A 16,018-nucleotide genomic window follows, 5' to 3' on the forward strand; every position below is an offset into this window, starting at 1 on the left:
TTATCAAGGAGTAAAACTGAAAATCAGTCCTTATGATTTCCTAATATTTTGACGGAGCTGAGGACACAAAATGTTTTTTTTCCAACAATTTGGAGCAATATAGAAGGAATTTTAGGATGATTTTCACAGGGACAGGACTGTTTCATTTCTGTTTCTCTGTGTGCCCAGAAGCATTCAAGTACCTTATGGTGTGAGAGTATAGGAGCATTTATGTTAAAAGGCAAACATTTTCCTTCAATGAGAAATTCATTTCCCACTTTCAGTGAAATCACTTTGAACAAGCACTTCTATCGGCCTGCCTCTTAGCTCACATTCCTGACTTTATAGCACTCACTGCAGTCCATCCTATTCATTTCTGGGAGCAAGCAGCAACCAACCCATCAAGAAGAGAGAACAAAGGAAGCTGCAGCATATTTCCAAGGGGAAGTGACTTTCAAGTATAGATTATAGTCCCCCAGAACTTTTGGCAAGTCACTGGTGGGATATCAAAACAAAATCAAAGCAATGTTGGAAGGTTAGATTCAGTTCTTGGACATTCATTGGAATGAGAGTGTAATTAAACAACTTTCCTTCTCAAACCATTTCTCCCCTGTATTGCTGTAGGATAGACTTTTACGAGCCAAAAGGAAAGAAAGGGTGATCTAGTTCAGATTTAAGATTCTTGATCTTCATTAATATGGCTGTATAATTTCATGCAAATATAATTTGAATGAAAACTGTATATGGTAACCTGATCGCAATGTTTGGTTAGAGGAGAATTAGTTAATAATTTTACATTTGCTCATTTACAATATACTGTGATGAACTGTGCTTCAAAGCAAGCAGGATTCATCAATCCTTAAAGAAAATAATTCCTTACCTATAAACCCTCATCATTATCAGCAGTGCTTTTGGTATCTCATTCAAAGGTGAATCTTTAAGAGTTTCTTGGATACTCCCTGCCTACTGAAATATGGAAAAATGGGATTGAATATAGGTTTAATTCATGGTTTACCCTTTGAATTGGGCAACTGCATAACTTCATAGCTCTTTTTACAACCCTGACCTAGCCTTTCATTTTCCATAACTTCTGCTTGTCTACAAATGAGCAAAGAAAGAAATTACATGTCTCAGACAATGACAGGAACACTGTGAAATTCTTCTTCACAGCAGCTAGCTGAAATAAATCTTAGGTGAAATTAGGTTATTCAAGAACTGAGATCCAGCCCTCTGCTTTTGAAAACCATTAGGCTCTGGTGGGACTCCCTGTGTTTTGAGACCTTTATTAAATTGCAGGAAAACAGTAAGGATACAGCACACAAAACTGACTTATAAGGCAGTGTTTTAAATTACTTCAATGGCAAATAAAGAAAAAAGATAGGAAATTTAAGTAATTAATATTTAATTGTTTGCCACTCCTGCAACTTCCTTGTAACTCATGTTAGGTCAAAGCCTGTTCTGCTTTGATATTAGCAAGGTCTTAAATTCACTCTCCATTACATTACCCTTAGGCATCATAATCTAATCAACCTCAGTGGTGCTGCAACATCTTACACTGGAATACAATAAACTTGCAGGGAAGACTCTGTATGCTTATTGTGCTTTTATGTCTATAGAAAATGTATAGGAATCACAGGACTATTTAATGAGCAAGGGCATCTCCAAGTATAATCCTGACCCTGCTTCCTTTTGTAAGGCAGTATCTTACTAAATTAAATCCAGTTAACTGCATTTTAAATTAAAAAAAACCCCACAAATTCTGAATCAGGCAGCCTAACCAGCAATGATACTAAAGTCACTCTTACTGTAATTTCAAAATTATTTAAAAATTCAGAATCTCTGAAGACTTATTGCACACATTCCATTCTGAGCTAATGTTATTTCTGTGAGCACACACAAAGAAGCTTTGGTTTCAGTCCCCAGTATGTACAGACAGTGCTGTCATGCCATGGAAAATGTGTTTTTAAATATAGACACTGTGCATCTGTATGACTTACTTTAAAGTAGAACTGTGTTTTCACTCAGTGGCATCTTCCAGATTGTGGGTGATGCTAGATGGCAATATGGTTAAGTTTGTGAGCTTGTGTGTAGTTACACTGCATGGGAAAAGAATGTGCTTCAGTGCCAGGAAAGGAGGAGAGAACGAAAGAATGAAAAGAGCTACTCAGTGAAGAAAACTTCTGCAAGACAAAGCTGGAGTGACTTCCACTTCCAAATCTGGTCAGTGGAAAGTGGTGAGAACAATGTTTATCATAGCTTTTCATGTGGACTTCACTCCTCTGTGTAACTCAATCAGTCATCTTAGAAGTTTATCATAGCAGTGTCTTTAAGCCTTATTATCAAGACAAATATTAAATTTCATAAATTTTCAATATGTTTTATGTGTATGCATATACTTAGTTTGACTCTTATCTTTGACATAGATGATATAGAAATTATCAGTCTATAGTGGTGATTCATTGCAAAGGGGGAACTGAAAGTTTAGCCTAAAAGAAAGAATTAGCAGTTTATCCTATATTTTTCCCTATGTGAGATTTTTCTGCATGCTCCCTTTTGCCTTTCCCCTTTTCCTTGTACTTGCTGCCTTCTCTCAGTGCTCAATGCATCCCAGTTCTCTTACCGCAAAGAAGAAGGAGCTCTCCTTACAGTACTGAATACCCCATACAAGGTTTCTATTTTGGAAAAATGCTGGTTACTGTACTGCAGAGGGCTACCTCTCCCATCATACTATTCCTTGAATGGATGCAGGTTTCTTTCAGAAGCAGAGAAGGCTTTTTGCTTCCTCTGCTAAAATGGGGTCCAAAATAAGCTCTTTGCTTCTGTGAAAAGACAGGTGGATAGACAAAAGCTCACATGCCAGTTCAGAGCACCTAGGACTTGCCTGATATGCAAGAGCAGCAGCAGGGAACACCTATTTCCTTGCCCTGTGTTGGCTCCCAATGTAGAAACACTGCCAAATTTTGTTAAGTTTGTACAATTTTCCAGAGATGTAGGCATCATAGAGGGTAGGATTGTTTAACCCTGACTAAAGTTTCCTGTAAAGCTTAAGTTTCCTGGTTAATGGTTCCTGTGAAGCTTAAGTTCATAAAAATTTACTCTCTAATTTTAACGTTTTTAATTTACAGTATTCTCCTGAGACATTTCTCACTGCAGGAATGAAAACAATATCGAGTTTAGCTCTCTGATTCACCCACCAGTAAGGGGGAGAACGTAGCCTTCTAACTCATTCACTTTCTGTGGTCTAGTGTTCAGCCACAAAGTCTTGGCTTCTGCATACTGCATGTGGGACTTCCAGATGGTCTATTATCCAAGTATAGGACAAGCCCAGGAATGCTTAGCCTCCAAGATCATTTGCATGTTGTGCAATGCAATTGGAATTGCCTTTACTCTAGCTCCATCTTCAGTGGAATGCAGACCATCTGAGTATAACTGTCCCTTGATGTACAATTATGTAATCAGAAATATTGAAATTATTTGCTTACTGTGCATTGCATTTACTGGAGAAGATTGGAGCAGCTAATACAAATTTCAGTGTTTTTAATGGAATGCTGGCAATTTACATTAATCAACGGTATCTATGACTTTTAAAATATATATATGCACTATGTGAAAGATTATTGCACAGCTAATGAATAATACAGGGAAGAAGCAACTCTGGTTTCACTTGCATTCTACTGCTAGAAGTCAAAGCACTCACCAGTGACAATAACGCAGTGTCAGTCTTAAAAGGACCATTCTTACCATACCAATAATTCTGTAAAATGTAACGTTCAGGAAAAAAAACAGCGAATGACCTAAAAGAAGGTTAAAAAAAAAATACCAAGTTATACACAGACCACGAAAAACTCTCATTTTGAGAATCCAAGCTGCTTTAACCCTTATGTTATCAACTATATAAAAGCCAGCTTAAATTCAGGCATGGAACAAATCCAATTCTACAGAATTTGCCTTCACAAAGGAGAATCTTCCTATGTTTTATGGCTAAACAGGATAATGCTATCTACACTTCTGACAGAAAAAAAAAAACATTTTGGGGTTTTTTGCTTTTCAGGGAAGCATTTGCAAAAATAGCCCTTAGAAGGACTTCAGCCTTTTTTTTATCTTTCGCATCTAGCGATAATTTGATCCTTTTTATCTGCAATACGTGTCTTGAACCAGTATGAAAAGTTTTTGAGAAATTTAGATGGGAATTGTAGAAGCAATACTTGGAAACAAGTCGAGGGCTTTTTCAGAGTTTTTTGGAGATGTAATCTTGTGGTTTTTCTCTCTTTGTCAAGAGAAGCCTAATATTGTTATTCAATTCCGGAAAGCTCCTAGCTTAATTAATCAATATCTACACTGGTTGTGTAGGTGATGAGAGGTGATTTGTCAGACAGATATATGACTTTTCATTTAGAAGCACATCAGACGTTGCATCAACCTCCCACACAGATATAAAAAATACGAAAATTGGAGGCGTAAAGTCAGGAAAAATACCCCCAATATAAAGGTTCATGCATCCAGTGGTTGGTTGCAGCATAATAAAGGTAACGTGACAGAGTTTAGTAAGTCCAGAAATGTGAAAATAAAATTGCAGCACCTAAGAACAATGCTTAAGAATTAATTAACCTAGAAATACTCAAGAATACTTCTTCCTGACCTTGTCCTTCACCTCAAAGGACAAGATCACAACATTAGGAAAAGAGCTGGACAGTGCTCCTGTCTGGAAATTAAAATACTGCGGAAAAAAGCGTACACCCTCCAGCAGAAAAACTCTTTACAACTGGCAACATTCGCTCCTACCTAGCAAAGCACAATCCTGTTGACATCATTAACAAATGTTACAGTCTGTCCAGTGCTGAGGCTGAACAACCCTCTGTTAAATAAAGGAGCAGCTCTCCACATGTAAGAAGTGATGGGAGAAGAAGCATTTATTTTATCAGGTTTTTTGAAAAGGCAAAATCAAAATAAAATCCACCCTTTATTACTCTTTTTACCCTGCCTTTTCCCACCTCACTCCTATTCCCCAAAAAGTGGAGAAAAAATTCTGAAAGTAAAAATTTGTGTGTGAAATAAATTACTGTGGTGGTGTGGGACCGGCAGGAAAGTGAAGTAAGGTAGAAAATGGGTTCTTTTAGCTTAAAAGGAATCAATTGATGAATGTTTTAGGCTTCTGGCAACAGGAGGGTATAGGAATGGGTTTGTTAAGTCCTGTCATCTGACTATACCCACTGTAGCCCATTAGGAAATGGTATCATTTATAATCATTTTCCGTTTGTTGAAAACAAACAGAAAATGTGCCATGAAAAGCTCCCAGAGTATCTGTTTCTTATTTAAAAGAGAAAAAAAGAAAAAGTAACAGTCTTGAAAGTGAGGACTTGTGTCAACAGATTCTGTCAGCAAGAAAAAACAAATTTGCCCCATAGTAATCATTAAATTCTTCTGAAGAATGTGGAAACCCATCCTGTCCTCAGAGGGAGAGAAGTGCAATACATAAGTGCAATGTGGCCAATGTAGATTCAAAACTATATACAGCATCACATGTAGTGTATATAATTTCAGAGAGATTTCAGGTTTTCTACATAAAGAAGAAAAAGTTATTTTGCTGATGTTATAAGATTTGTATAAAAGAAAATCTTTTTTTTTTTCCTCCCTACTGTAAAGTGGAAAAATAGCTTACTGGAATGAACAGTCCTACCGCCTGGAAAAAATCCTTAATATGCCCAAATGGTCAGAAGACCACAACATAAATATGTGCTCTAGATAGGAAAGATGATATTTTAAAAATATTCCCTTGAACCAGATTTGGTTACATTAAAACCTTCACATTCTTCCTGGTGAAACAAATTCTGACCAAGCCCTGTGCTTGATCTCCAATCTCACTGTAGCTTAGAATGGCCAACCATGTTCTATTGAATAACTGCAAACTGAAAGATTATTTAGCTCTTACTTAAGTAACCACAAATTAAATCTCTTTGTTGACTGGTAAAACAACACTTAAGAGATAAAAGTATCTATGTCAAAACCCATGGTACAGCATGTTGGGTCTGACACCACAGAGATAAGAATTGGCACTGTGAGACTGGTCACAAGTAGCATTTTCATGAATAACCTCCATGATGAAGCAGAATGTTCCTTCAGTAGTTTGCCTGACAACAGCAATATGGGGAAACAATATTTACACTATAATGTGAACTGGTTTTAGAGATAAACTGACAGCAACTTCATGAAGTTCAAAGACAAGAATCCTACACCTGAAGTAAAATAACCCCATTGAGTTTGGTGAGATGTTTCCAGTTCTTAAAGGGGTAAGAAAAAGCAAAACCAAACATTAGTGGCATGTGTTCACTAGTACATCTTTCTTAGATGGGATTGTTTAATATAAATATTACAGACTTTCATCAGGAAAGGATTAAAAATCACCGTAAATGTGACTTTGACAGTGCAAGCTTGTATGTCAGTTGCGAGTAGTTTAATGTAGACCTGTAATTTAGGGATGCTAGTAGACTCTGTTGATTTCCATATTTGATATAAAATTTCAAATTTTAATAAGGTGTTAATTTGCAATAAATAGAGAGTTGAGGATTTTTTTGTTTCATATACTTGGGAGCTTTGTACATTTTAATTCAGAATTAAAATAACAGTTCTGCTTTTCTATTTTATTATTGTGTTTTAAGCTGAACTGCTCTTCTCTTATTTGATCTATTTATGTATTTGTTTTTACTTTGAACGACACAGCCTCAAGTACATTGCTAATATCACATACCATTGAAACATGATTTTAAGGAACACAGTATGTTCATAACTGTTTAGGTTAGTAGTTAGGATCTCAATTTAAGTAAGGTTTGAAGCTGAACTGTAGCAAAAGAGCTGGGGATCATAGTGGACAGCAAGCAGAACAGAAGCCAGCAGTGTGCCCTGGCAGCGGTGAAAGTCAGCAGCATGCTAAGCTGTATTAGTGCAAGCAGAGTCAACAGGTCTAGAAAAGTTTTCTTCCTCTCTGTTCAGTGCTTCTGAGAAAATCTAGAGTACTGTGTCTAGTGCAAGAAAGCCATTGGCATTATGACAAGTCTAACAGAGAAATACCAAGCTCATAAAGAGGCTGGAGCATAGGATGCATGCAGAGAGGCTGAAACTCCTGGATTTGTTATGTCTGGAGAAGAGAAGGCTCAAGGGATCAACAAACTGTTTTTACCTAATGGGCAAGGGTAGAGAAGATAGAGGTTCACAGCAAAATAGACAATTGCTGTGCCACACCAGTACAGGATAAGCAGTTCAGAGATTGTATCCAGTACTTGGATTTACAAGGTACCATGGTGCACTGTGTGTATAAATGGGCCAGTGGGCCCTTCTCTTTCTGCCCACCCTCCACTTTTCATTAATCTGCCCTGTCAAAGGAAAGGAAGGAAAAGCAGTCCCCATGCTTCCAGAAATAATAGAATTATTATACACAATACAGCCTGCTAAGGTGTAAGTGAATCATGTCTTTCCATTTTATCAGAGTAGGATGTAAAAAGATAGTGTAAGGAATGGCTGCTGCTATTTCTCCCAGCTTTTAAGTTCAGCATTAAGGAGTTGCTACCTGAAGACTTTGTGAATACAGAAATCTTATGAGAGCAAGATGTTTTCAAACGTTTAAAAGCCAGCGGAACTTATGAAACCATTTCACACATGCAAACACACACACACTGACAGAGCTTTTCTGCTACAGAAGTTATTTTACTTGTTCTAACTTCCTCTTTAATCTCAAGGGACTTAGGCAGTTCTGAGCCTCCTTAAAGGTTTCCCTGGATCAGAAAGAATGGCTTCTTTGTTTTTCCTGGTCATTCACCTGGCTGTAGAAACAGCAACCAAACATCTGAGACTCTTTAAAACAAAGACTTTCTTTATCTAAGCACTAAAAGGCTCAAAAACATAGAAATCAGTAATGCAAGAAATAGGTTACCACTGTAAAGCTTTCCAATGGAAGATGCTTTTCCATCTTTGTGGAAGATACTAAAGAAGCAGTTGGAATAAAGCAGCCTAAAATATCACCCTGCAACAAGATATGAGAGGTCTTAAATGTGCAGGTAGGCAGTAATGAAGTGTCTCACTTACTGCTGTAATGTTGGAAGCAATGCTCCACACTGTCTATTTACTCCCTTTGCCATGGCATGCACGACCATGGTAACTAGGTGCTGAGTTACAAAGATGAAGCAGCAAATTCAAAGAGTTATTGATAAAAATGATTCTGATGAAGATCAGCGTGCTAAAGACTGTATATTACATCATATAATTAGGATCCTATACTGTTGACCTACTCTAAATGGCAGGAGCAAGAGCTTGGGAATTTATTTGTTATCTGCACAGTAGGTACAACATGTGAGCTAGCATTTAAAAAGGCCATATAAGACAGTTCCTTCTCATGAAGCAGTTTTTCAACCTATTGTGGATAAGAAATCTCTTCAGAAATAATTTGAATTGTGTTGGTCCACTAATCTCTGTGGAAGTCATATTTTGAGAAGTAGTTTTGAAAGGATGTGAGAGGAAAACAGAACAACAAAAAGGAGGTCCTATTGAGTACACGGTGACATAAAATGTGAATGACTGAATTTGCATTGAGTAAAAGTCATAGGAGGAAACAAGAGATCAGTTGGAGGCTGCATGGACTGAGCTCCAGGGACAGCAAAAGTCGAAGGATAAGAGGGTGTTGGAGAGGAGTTTCAGAAGGGAAAGCAGTGTGGACTTTGACAGTGGCAAAAGGCAAATATTTAATTAATTATTTTATGAGGTAGAGGAAGGTGAAGAGACACATAGATGTCAAGAAGTTTATACATTACAGAAATAAACAAAGGACTTATTTTTACTTCCATGGATTTGTCATCTGAAAGTCTCCAGAGTCAGTTGAAATTAAATTGAATTTAATCTTCCCATATGTAATACTGCTGGAGACAAATAAGAAAAGAATCTTGGCCACTGTGAACCGCTTACAGCAGTAGGTGGACCTCGGAGATGTGTTGAGAAGTAGCTGTGTAGATATATAAGTTGTCTTCGTAGGTTTGAAGATGTAAATTTTGCCAACATATCTGTTGCTGCCAGAAAATATCCCATATTATGACCATCAAGCAATACTTGAAGGAAGAATATGGTCAGTCTACGCACAAAATACATATTTAAGTTCAAGCTACAGAAATCATGAACTCTTCAAAGGGTGAATTCTGAATCAAACGTCAGAGTAAATACAAAGCCCACTGTATATGTGGTAAACAGTAAACCAGCCCTAAAAAACCAACAAACTGCACTGAACAGGGCAAACAATGTAGACTTTTATTTAAGTAAGTGCACTCAATCAATAAGTTTATAGCACTCACCATAAAAAACAGCTTTTTTACTTTATGTAAACAGATAAATCTATCTCAGTATTCCTTTATCTCCTCTGTGGTGCAAACATTGGGCTAGTGGGCTAGGCGTGCACCTGCTGGAAATGGAGACCATTCCAAGGCACTAACCCCCAGCAGCACCAAGTGAGAACCTGAGCTATGGTACACTTTTACATTTGCTCTAATGTCATATTTTTAAACTTCTCTTGATTTTTTTCAAGCAAAACTGTCTGCCCCAGTTTCTGCTCAGCTCATACACACATGCAAAATAGTCTGAAATCCAGGGTTGTACTTAATAAATAAATAAATAAATAATTCTCTTCTGCCAAGAAGAAGCGTTTAATAAACAAAAAAAAAACCCAACAACCCCCCCCAAAAAAAAACCCAAAAAAGATTCCTCTTAGCTTTTCCTTGTCTTTAATTGACTTGTTCTCTTCTGATCCACTTTAATTTTAATCAGTTTTACAGTTAGCATTCTATTAGTGGTTCAAGGTCAGCCTGACAAAGGCAACTGTTCAGTGATTTATGGTATACTGCTTAAAAGGGCTTCTCAGTTTAAGAAAGCTTCTCGGGAAGAAGAAAGCACTGAGATAACAAGAACGCCATTCCTATTTTATAAAGCCTTTTTTCAAGGATAGGACTTGGTGCCCAACTTTCCGAGACACCCAAAAACTCTTAACTTCTGCTCAAAAAGACACCAGCTATGTGGGAGTTACTGCACATACATCCTTTCTTGCTTTCTCCAAGTGCAAAGCAAGTCTACAAGGCTACAGCAGCAAGACTAAAATTGCTACGGTACAGTGTAAATGCCGTGCACAGAGACATATGCACAGGATCCCCCAAATCCTTCACATGTTATAGTATTCTATCAAACAATACCTATCAACTGCTGGAAAGATATCTGAATGGTATTTTTTTTCTGAAAGTGCTTTCCTAGATGGGTCTTTCATATCCCAGCTTTGAAATTAAACTGTTTCTGATAAAATCTTCTAAAACAAGAGGCCATTTAATTTAGTGTACATACAAACAGGAAAAGAAAAAAAACAGTTTAAAATGTGCTCGTTTAAAGGAAAGAAGGAAAGCCTATCCATTCCCTTGGTTACAAATTGTTATTGAAGAAGATACCTGCTTTTCAGATGATAAAGAGTGAAAGTATCTTTTCATGTAAAATTGCTAACACATCAACTAGGAAATTCCAAAGGCTGATTTTTTACAGTCACCTGTATAATGCCTACCCAAATACCATCATAAAAAAGTATTTACCTACTTAGAGGAAATATAACATACCTTTTACCATAGGTATTTTGCCCAGACAATATCTTTTTCATTCATCTTAACTATTACTTCGAAATAGTCACAGCAGTGTTTTGATAAGCTTGAAGCTTGTGACCCTGCAGTACCTCAACTTCATATCCAGTTTTCATTTTCCATTCAGTTTCCAGCATTTTAAGCATGGCTCCTGAAAAAGGGGAAGCAGATTGTTCACAATGCTTTTTTCTGAACATCTTCACACTCAAACAGCCGTACCTAAAGATTACCTCTCCTCCTCAGGAACAGACCAACCCCCCTGTATCGGGTAACTAAGCTTTCAGTAACTTCCTCATCAGATATAAAACTACAGCAAGAGTTTTGTTTGCTTTTTCTTTATCACTTTTAAAGTAAAGAATGTGGGAAGAACATGAAGGAAGCAGAGACTTGCTGAAGATGTACTGCTTAGTCTTAAAGTATTTGGGGGTTATTAGCACTGTTTGTTATTTAACTGGAAATCCCACTCTAAAAGGGAATAAATTAAAGCATTCTGGATTTCCCACAGAATTAAAAAAAAACCAAAAAACAAACAAACTTGAATCAAGTGGTTATTTTTCTTGTTTTGATAAAATTCGGTATTTTTATTCAGATTTTGATCTGTGGTGGTATTTAGATAAACATGAAAAAGCAAAACCCAAAACTAAAAGTTACTTTGAAAAGTGAAGTTAAAGCATTTCATTTGAACACGAATTATCAATTCTTGACTTTCCTAACTGATATTGGGACAAAAGCCCTTGGAAGATTTCAATTTAAATAAAATGTCATTGTCTGTTACTAATAGCAGCGATTAGCAGATGTTGAACCCTCTTTGCTGTCAGCTCCAGGCTCTCCAGTAGATTGTCTATGATGCAGATACTTACTGATCTGCCATTAGGTACCTGCAGGATGCAAGAGTTTGTGACAGAGCTATTTAGACTTTCTTTACAGTGAAGAGAGAGAAAAAAGCATCCCTAGGCTGGGATGATTTCTCAGGGCATCTACCCTTGAAGAGGATCATCTTAAAACCATTTTCTCCAGAGAACTGCATGACTGAACTACTTATTTCACATGAGATATTAACATTACAGACATGCAAACTGAGGTGTTTGCAGTAGCATAGTAACATCATCCAAAAATAAAAATTTAATAAATTTTTTAAAAATATAATATATTCCAGTCAGGACTGGTCTCAGATTTTTATAGTTGTAAATAGCCCTTATAAATTATTTATATTCTGTTTTAATTATTTAGCATTCTTGATGCTTGAAATCTCCCTCAGCTCTATCAAAGCAGACTGAACTATACTTTTACAGTGAAATGTATGATTTAAGAGAAAGATATGATTTCAGTGATCAGTTTCATCATCTAGTTCCCTCACAGCTTCTTCATGCAGCTTAATTCCAGTCTACAGTGTTTGAAGAAACTGCTTTGGAGTTCTAATGTCATGAAGATGTGAGGATGACTACCCACTCAGAGGTTTGTGTGGCAGAAAGTAATACTGATAGCCCATGCTAGGAAAGAGAAACCAGCAAGGGTGTGTGCAGAGGGGAGTCTGATCCTAGAATCATAGAATAACCAGGTTGGAAGAGACCCACCGGATCATCGAGTCCAACCATTCCTATCAAACACTAAACCAAGCCCCTTAGCACCTCATCCACCCGTGCCTTGAACACCTCCAGGGAAGGTGACTCAACCACCTCCCTGGGCAGCCTCTGCCAGTGCCCAATGACCCTTTCTGTGAAGAATTTTTTCCTAATGTCCAGCCTAAACCTCCCCTGGTGGAGCTTGAGGCCATAAATGAGGCCATCCTGATCCCCTGGTCCCCATTCTCTCTCTCTAGCCCTAGACACTCCATGGGCTCCGGGCTTCCTCAGCCAGATGTTGAACAAAAAGTCAGCATCAATCACCAATTAATTTCTTGAATTCTTTTTGGGGGGGAGGTGGTATGGAAAGGTTCACTTATTTTATATACTTTTGGCTACCACAGCAATACTTAATCTTCTATAATCTCATTATGCATTTCATTCTTTGACAGCTCAAGGGGTTTCCCTCTGGGACAGTAAGTTGGAGTTCTTTGGAGGTGTGCATCTATTATAATGGTTTTATTTCAACTTGGAGAGCACCTGTGCACCTTTAAGTTGCACATGGTATACCTAAACGTTCACAGGACTGAGGATTATTTCAGTTTAGGAAATAGTTAGAGTAGTGATATAGAGTTAAGGAGTGGACTTATCCACATCTTTAATTCAGTATTACTCTATATATTTTAGGGAAAGCTTTATCAGACACATTTATAAAACTTTCTTGTCATAGATTTTCTTAAAGGATACCTCAATTTTCGTTTGCTGTAGTTTGAAAACATACTAAATATTTTTTTCTCTTTGGACTTGTTTAGGATGACAAGTGCCTTTTTAGTGTTTGGGGAAATATCTTTGGCGGTTACAGTGATATATGATATGACGTGAACAGCTTTATATCTCAGATATAAAAATTTGTCTTTACTTCAATGCACACTGAATTATGTACTATTGGAGAGTCTGTAAGGCTCTGGAAAAAAAACCAGTATATTGCAGGTGACTTGAAAGGAATAATGTTATCGAATTTGTACACGTGAGCCACCATGATATTATTTCACCCTTAGCAGCCTGATCTCAGACACATGCTGGCACTGGGACAAAGAGCCTTTTGTCTCCAATGCCCCATTCTGAATGCAGCATAAATTGGTAGCAAGTAAAGGTGGTAGCTGCTGGCACTAATAGGCTTGTATAAAATTAATTGCACTCTGACATGTATTTTTAATAATGTAGCGTGTAAACATCATGCTGCCCGATCCTATTCTCTCAGCACCTGTGCCTGGTTGACCATGAAACCATTTCAAAATACTTTTTTATGGCATGTAAGGCCAGAAGAGACTAATAGAAGTCCTACATTGACCTCTCTATGTCACAGGTGATTGTGTTGCAGTTAGTTTTCTTTGTACTGAGTTCAGCAACCCAGAAGCAACATAGGTATTTTGGTTCCAAAAGCCTGGACAGTTTCATACCAGCGATGAACAAAAAACAGAAGCATACCTCTGATGTTAAAGGCATTCTGCTGGAAAGGAACAGTCAGGTAGGAATTATTTGCTGCGGCAGAACATATTACTGTGCATGGGTAGGGAGAGGTTGTGCAGGAGGGAGAGAGGCTCTTCAAAAACTTCTGGAGAACATCGACCAGAGGGAGATTTTTGTTCCTCCACTTAGGTCTTTAGTCATCAGTAAGACTAAAATAAAGTCATCCTCAACATTAGCTATATTTATCATAAATTCCTGAATGCAGTTCCTAGCAGTATTTTTCCTAGGCCCTAGAGGCTCACTTTATTGTATGGTCTAAGAGTGGAACCGGCAGCGTCTCGCCACCTTCATTTCTCGGGAGTGACCTTCACAAGCCAGATCTGGATCACCAAGGAGGCTAACCACAGGAGTCCCAATGGGTTCCTTGTTGCAAAATGCTGCTTGGCAGAGGAGAGTGAGGAAAAACATGAGAGAGACAGCTCTGCAGACACCAAGGTCAATGGAAGAGAGGGAGGAGGTGTTCCAGATGCCACACCAAACATTCTCCTACAACCCCTGGAGAAGAACATACTGTTACAGATTGTCCCCCTGAAGCCCCATGGAGGTCCACAGTGAAGCAGTTCTCCACACAGCAGCCCATGGAGGAGCCCCCACTGGAGCAAGTGGATGTGACCTGAAGGAAGCTGCAGCCTATAGAGACCCCACACAGGATCAGGCTCCTGGCATGAACTGAGGCCTGTAGAGAGGATCCCACACTGGGGCAGGTTTTCTGTCAAGAATGGTGACCCTGTGAGGGACCCACACAGGAGCAACAGAAAGATGTGAGGAGGTCCCAAGTGACAGGTGATAGGACAAGAGGGAACAGCCCCAAGGTGCACCTGGGGAGGTTCAGATTGGACATTAGGAAAAAATTGTCCACCTAAAAGGTCATCAGGCACTGGAACAGGCTGCCCAGGGAGGTGGTCGAGTCATCATCCCTGGAGGTATTTAAAAGTTGGGTAGATGAGGTACTTAAGGATGTGGTTTAGTGGCAGATAGGAGTGGTTGAACTGGATAATCCCAGAGGTCTTTTCCAACCTGGTGATACTATGATTCTATGATCTTACTAATGCCGTGTTTACAGACAAGAACATGACACTACTGAAGGTTTTCCTATTCTCTTTGTCATACATTCAGAAAATCGTACCAGTTTTATCTGGCACAGCACCACATGGAGTCTTTTAACAAGAATACAAATCTTTGATTCCCATAAGAAATTCTTCAAATTCTTGACCCTATCTGCATAGTTGATTCTCATGCAATACTTGTGTTGCCTGTATTTATTCCAGTTGTATGGAGTGTTAGAAAGATGAATGTCTTGTAGCTTAGTTTGTAATGAGGTGGGGAGAAAATTAGAAGTGTAAGGGGCCGTTTTTTCTTTATTTCTTTTGCTGAGCTGCATTAACATCTCCTGCTATCCTGGAATGAGTCATAACTTCAAAGGCTTAACTTTACAGCACATAGTGTATCTTTATTCACAAAATTTAAGTGAGTGCATGATTCCCGTGTAAAATATTGAAGCTATTTTCATAACACAGAACTGCCTATTCGCCTCAATATATACAATTTTTTTTCACTACTAAGCTGAATCAGTGTAGAGAGACAAGGGAGGGCACCTTTTAAAGAGAAGTGATGGAACCAGGGCTCTTGCCTTACTCTCAGGGTACACTGAGTGCAGGCAGCTGAAGCTGGTACTGAGTGGCACTTAGCCCCAGGTGCTGCCACCATTTCTGCAAGTGATTCATGACTCACTCTCACAGGACCAGCAACTGACTGCCAAAATTAGCTTCCCAGTTGCAGTTTTGAAAAGAGTTGGGCCCTCTTGGCAGGGAGAATTTATACTGCATGCTGGTATCCCTTATAAACTAATATGTTCATTTGCCTTATTAAATCACTCATCAACAATGTCTATTTTTTTCAAGTGCAAAAAAAGTGTTTTTTACCAGAGATTGTTCATCCTCTCACACTTCTGATAAGAGACTGTAGCTATCCTGCACACAAATGAACTTAACTGAAACTCATACAAACGAGGGATGTTTCAGGCTGAGGTTCAGAAGTACAGTTATGCAAGAGCTGGACTTGCCTTGCTTTTGTTTTCACTCCTCTTGGCTTACAGAACTTAAAACTCATGTTACAAAGAATAGCCAAATCCTAATTCCATTATGAAAAGCCAGACTTATACTAACAGGAAACACTGACCTTCATCTCAGGTGATTTTGCTTTTCAGATCGTTATTTACTATTCTACAGCAGAGAGCAGTCTGGCTTTACAAGCAGGTACTTTATGGATTTATTCAGGTGATAAATGCCGTAGCACTATTTT

General features: G+C 38.2%; 1 protein-coding gene across 1 annotated transcript in view; it reads left to right on the plus strand.

Annotated features, from left to right (window-relative positions):
• The window catches only part of IBTK (inhibitor of Bruton tyrosine kinase), a 673,576-nt gene extending 662,190 nt beyond the window's left edge, over positions 1-11,386 (plus strand). The window contains exon 30 of the transcript XR_011336924.1: positions 11,373-11,386. The gene's annotated coding sequence lies outside the window, so the exon portion shown is untranslated. The remainder of the gene's footprint in view (positions 1-11,372) is intronic.
• Positions 11,387-16,018: the final 4,632 nt, after the last annotated feature.

Source organism: Phaenicophaeus curvirostris, chromosome 2 (assembly GCF_032191515.1).
Source record: "Phaenicophaeus curvirostris isolate KB17595 chromosome 2, BPBGC_Pcur_1.0, whole genome shotgun sequence".
Lineage (NCBI taxonomy): Eukaryota > Metazoa > Chordata > Aves > Cuculiformes > Cuculidae > Phaenicophaeus > Phaenicophaeus curvirostris.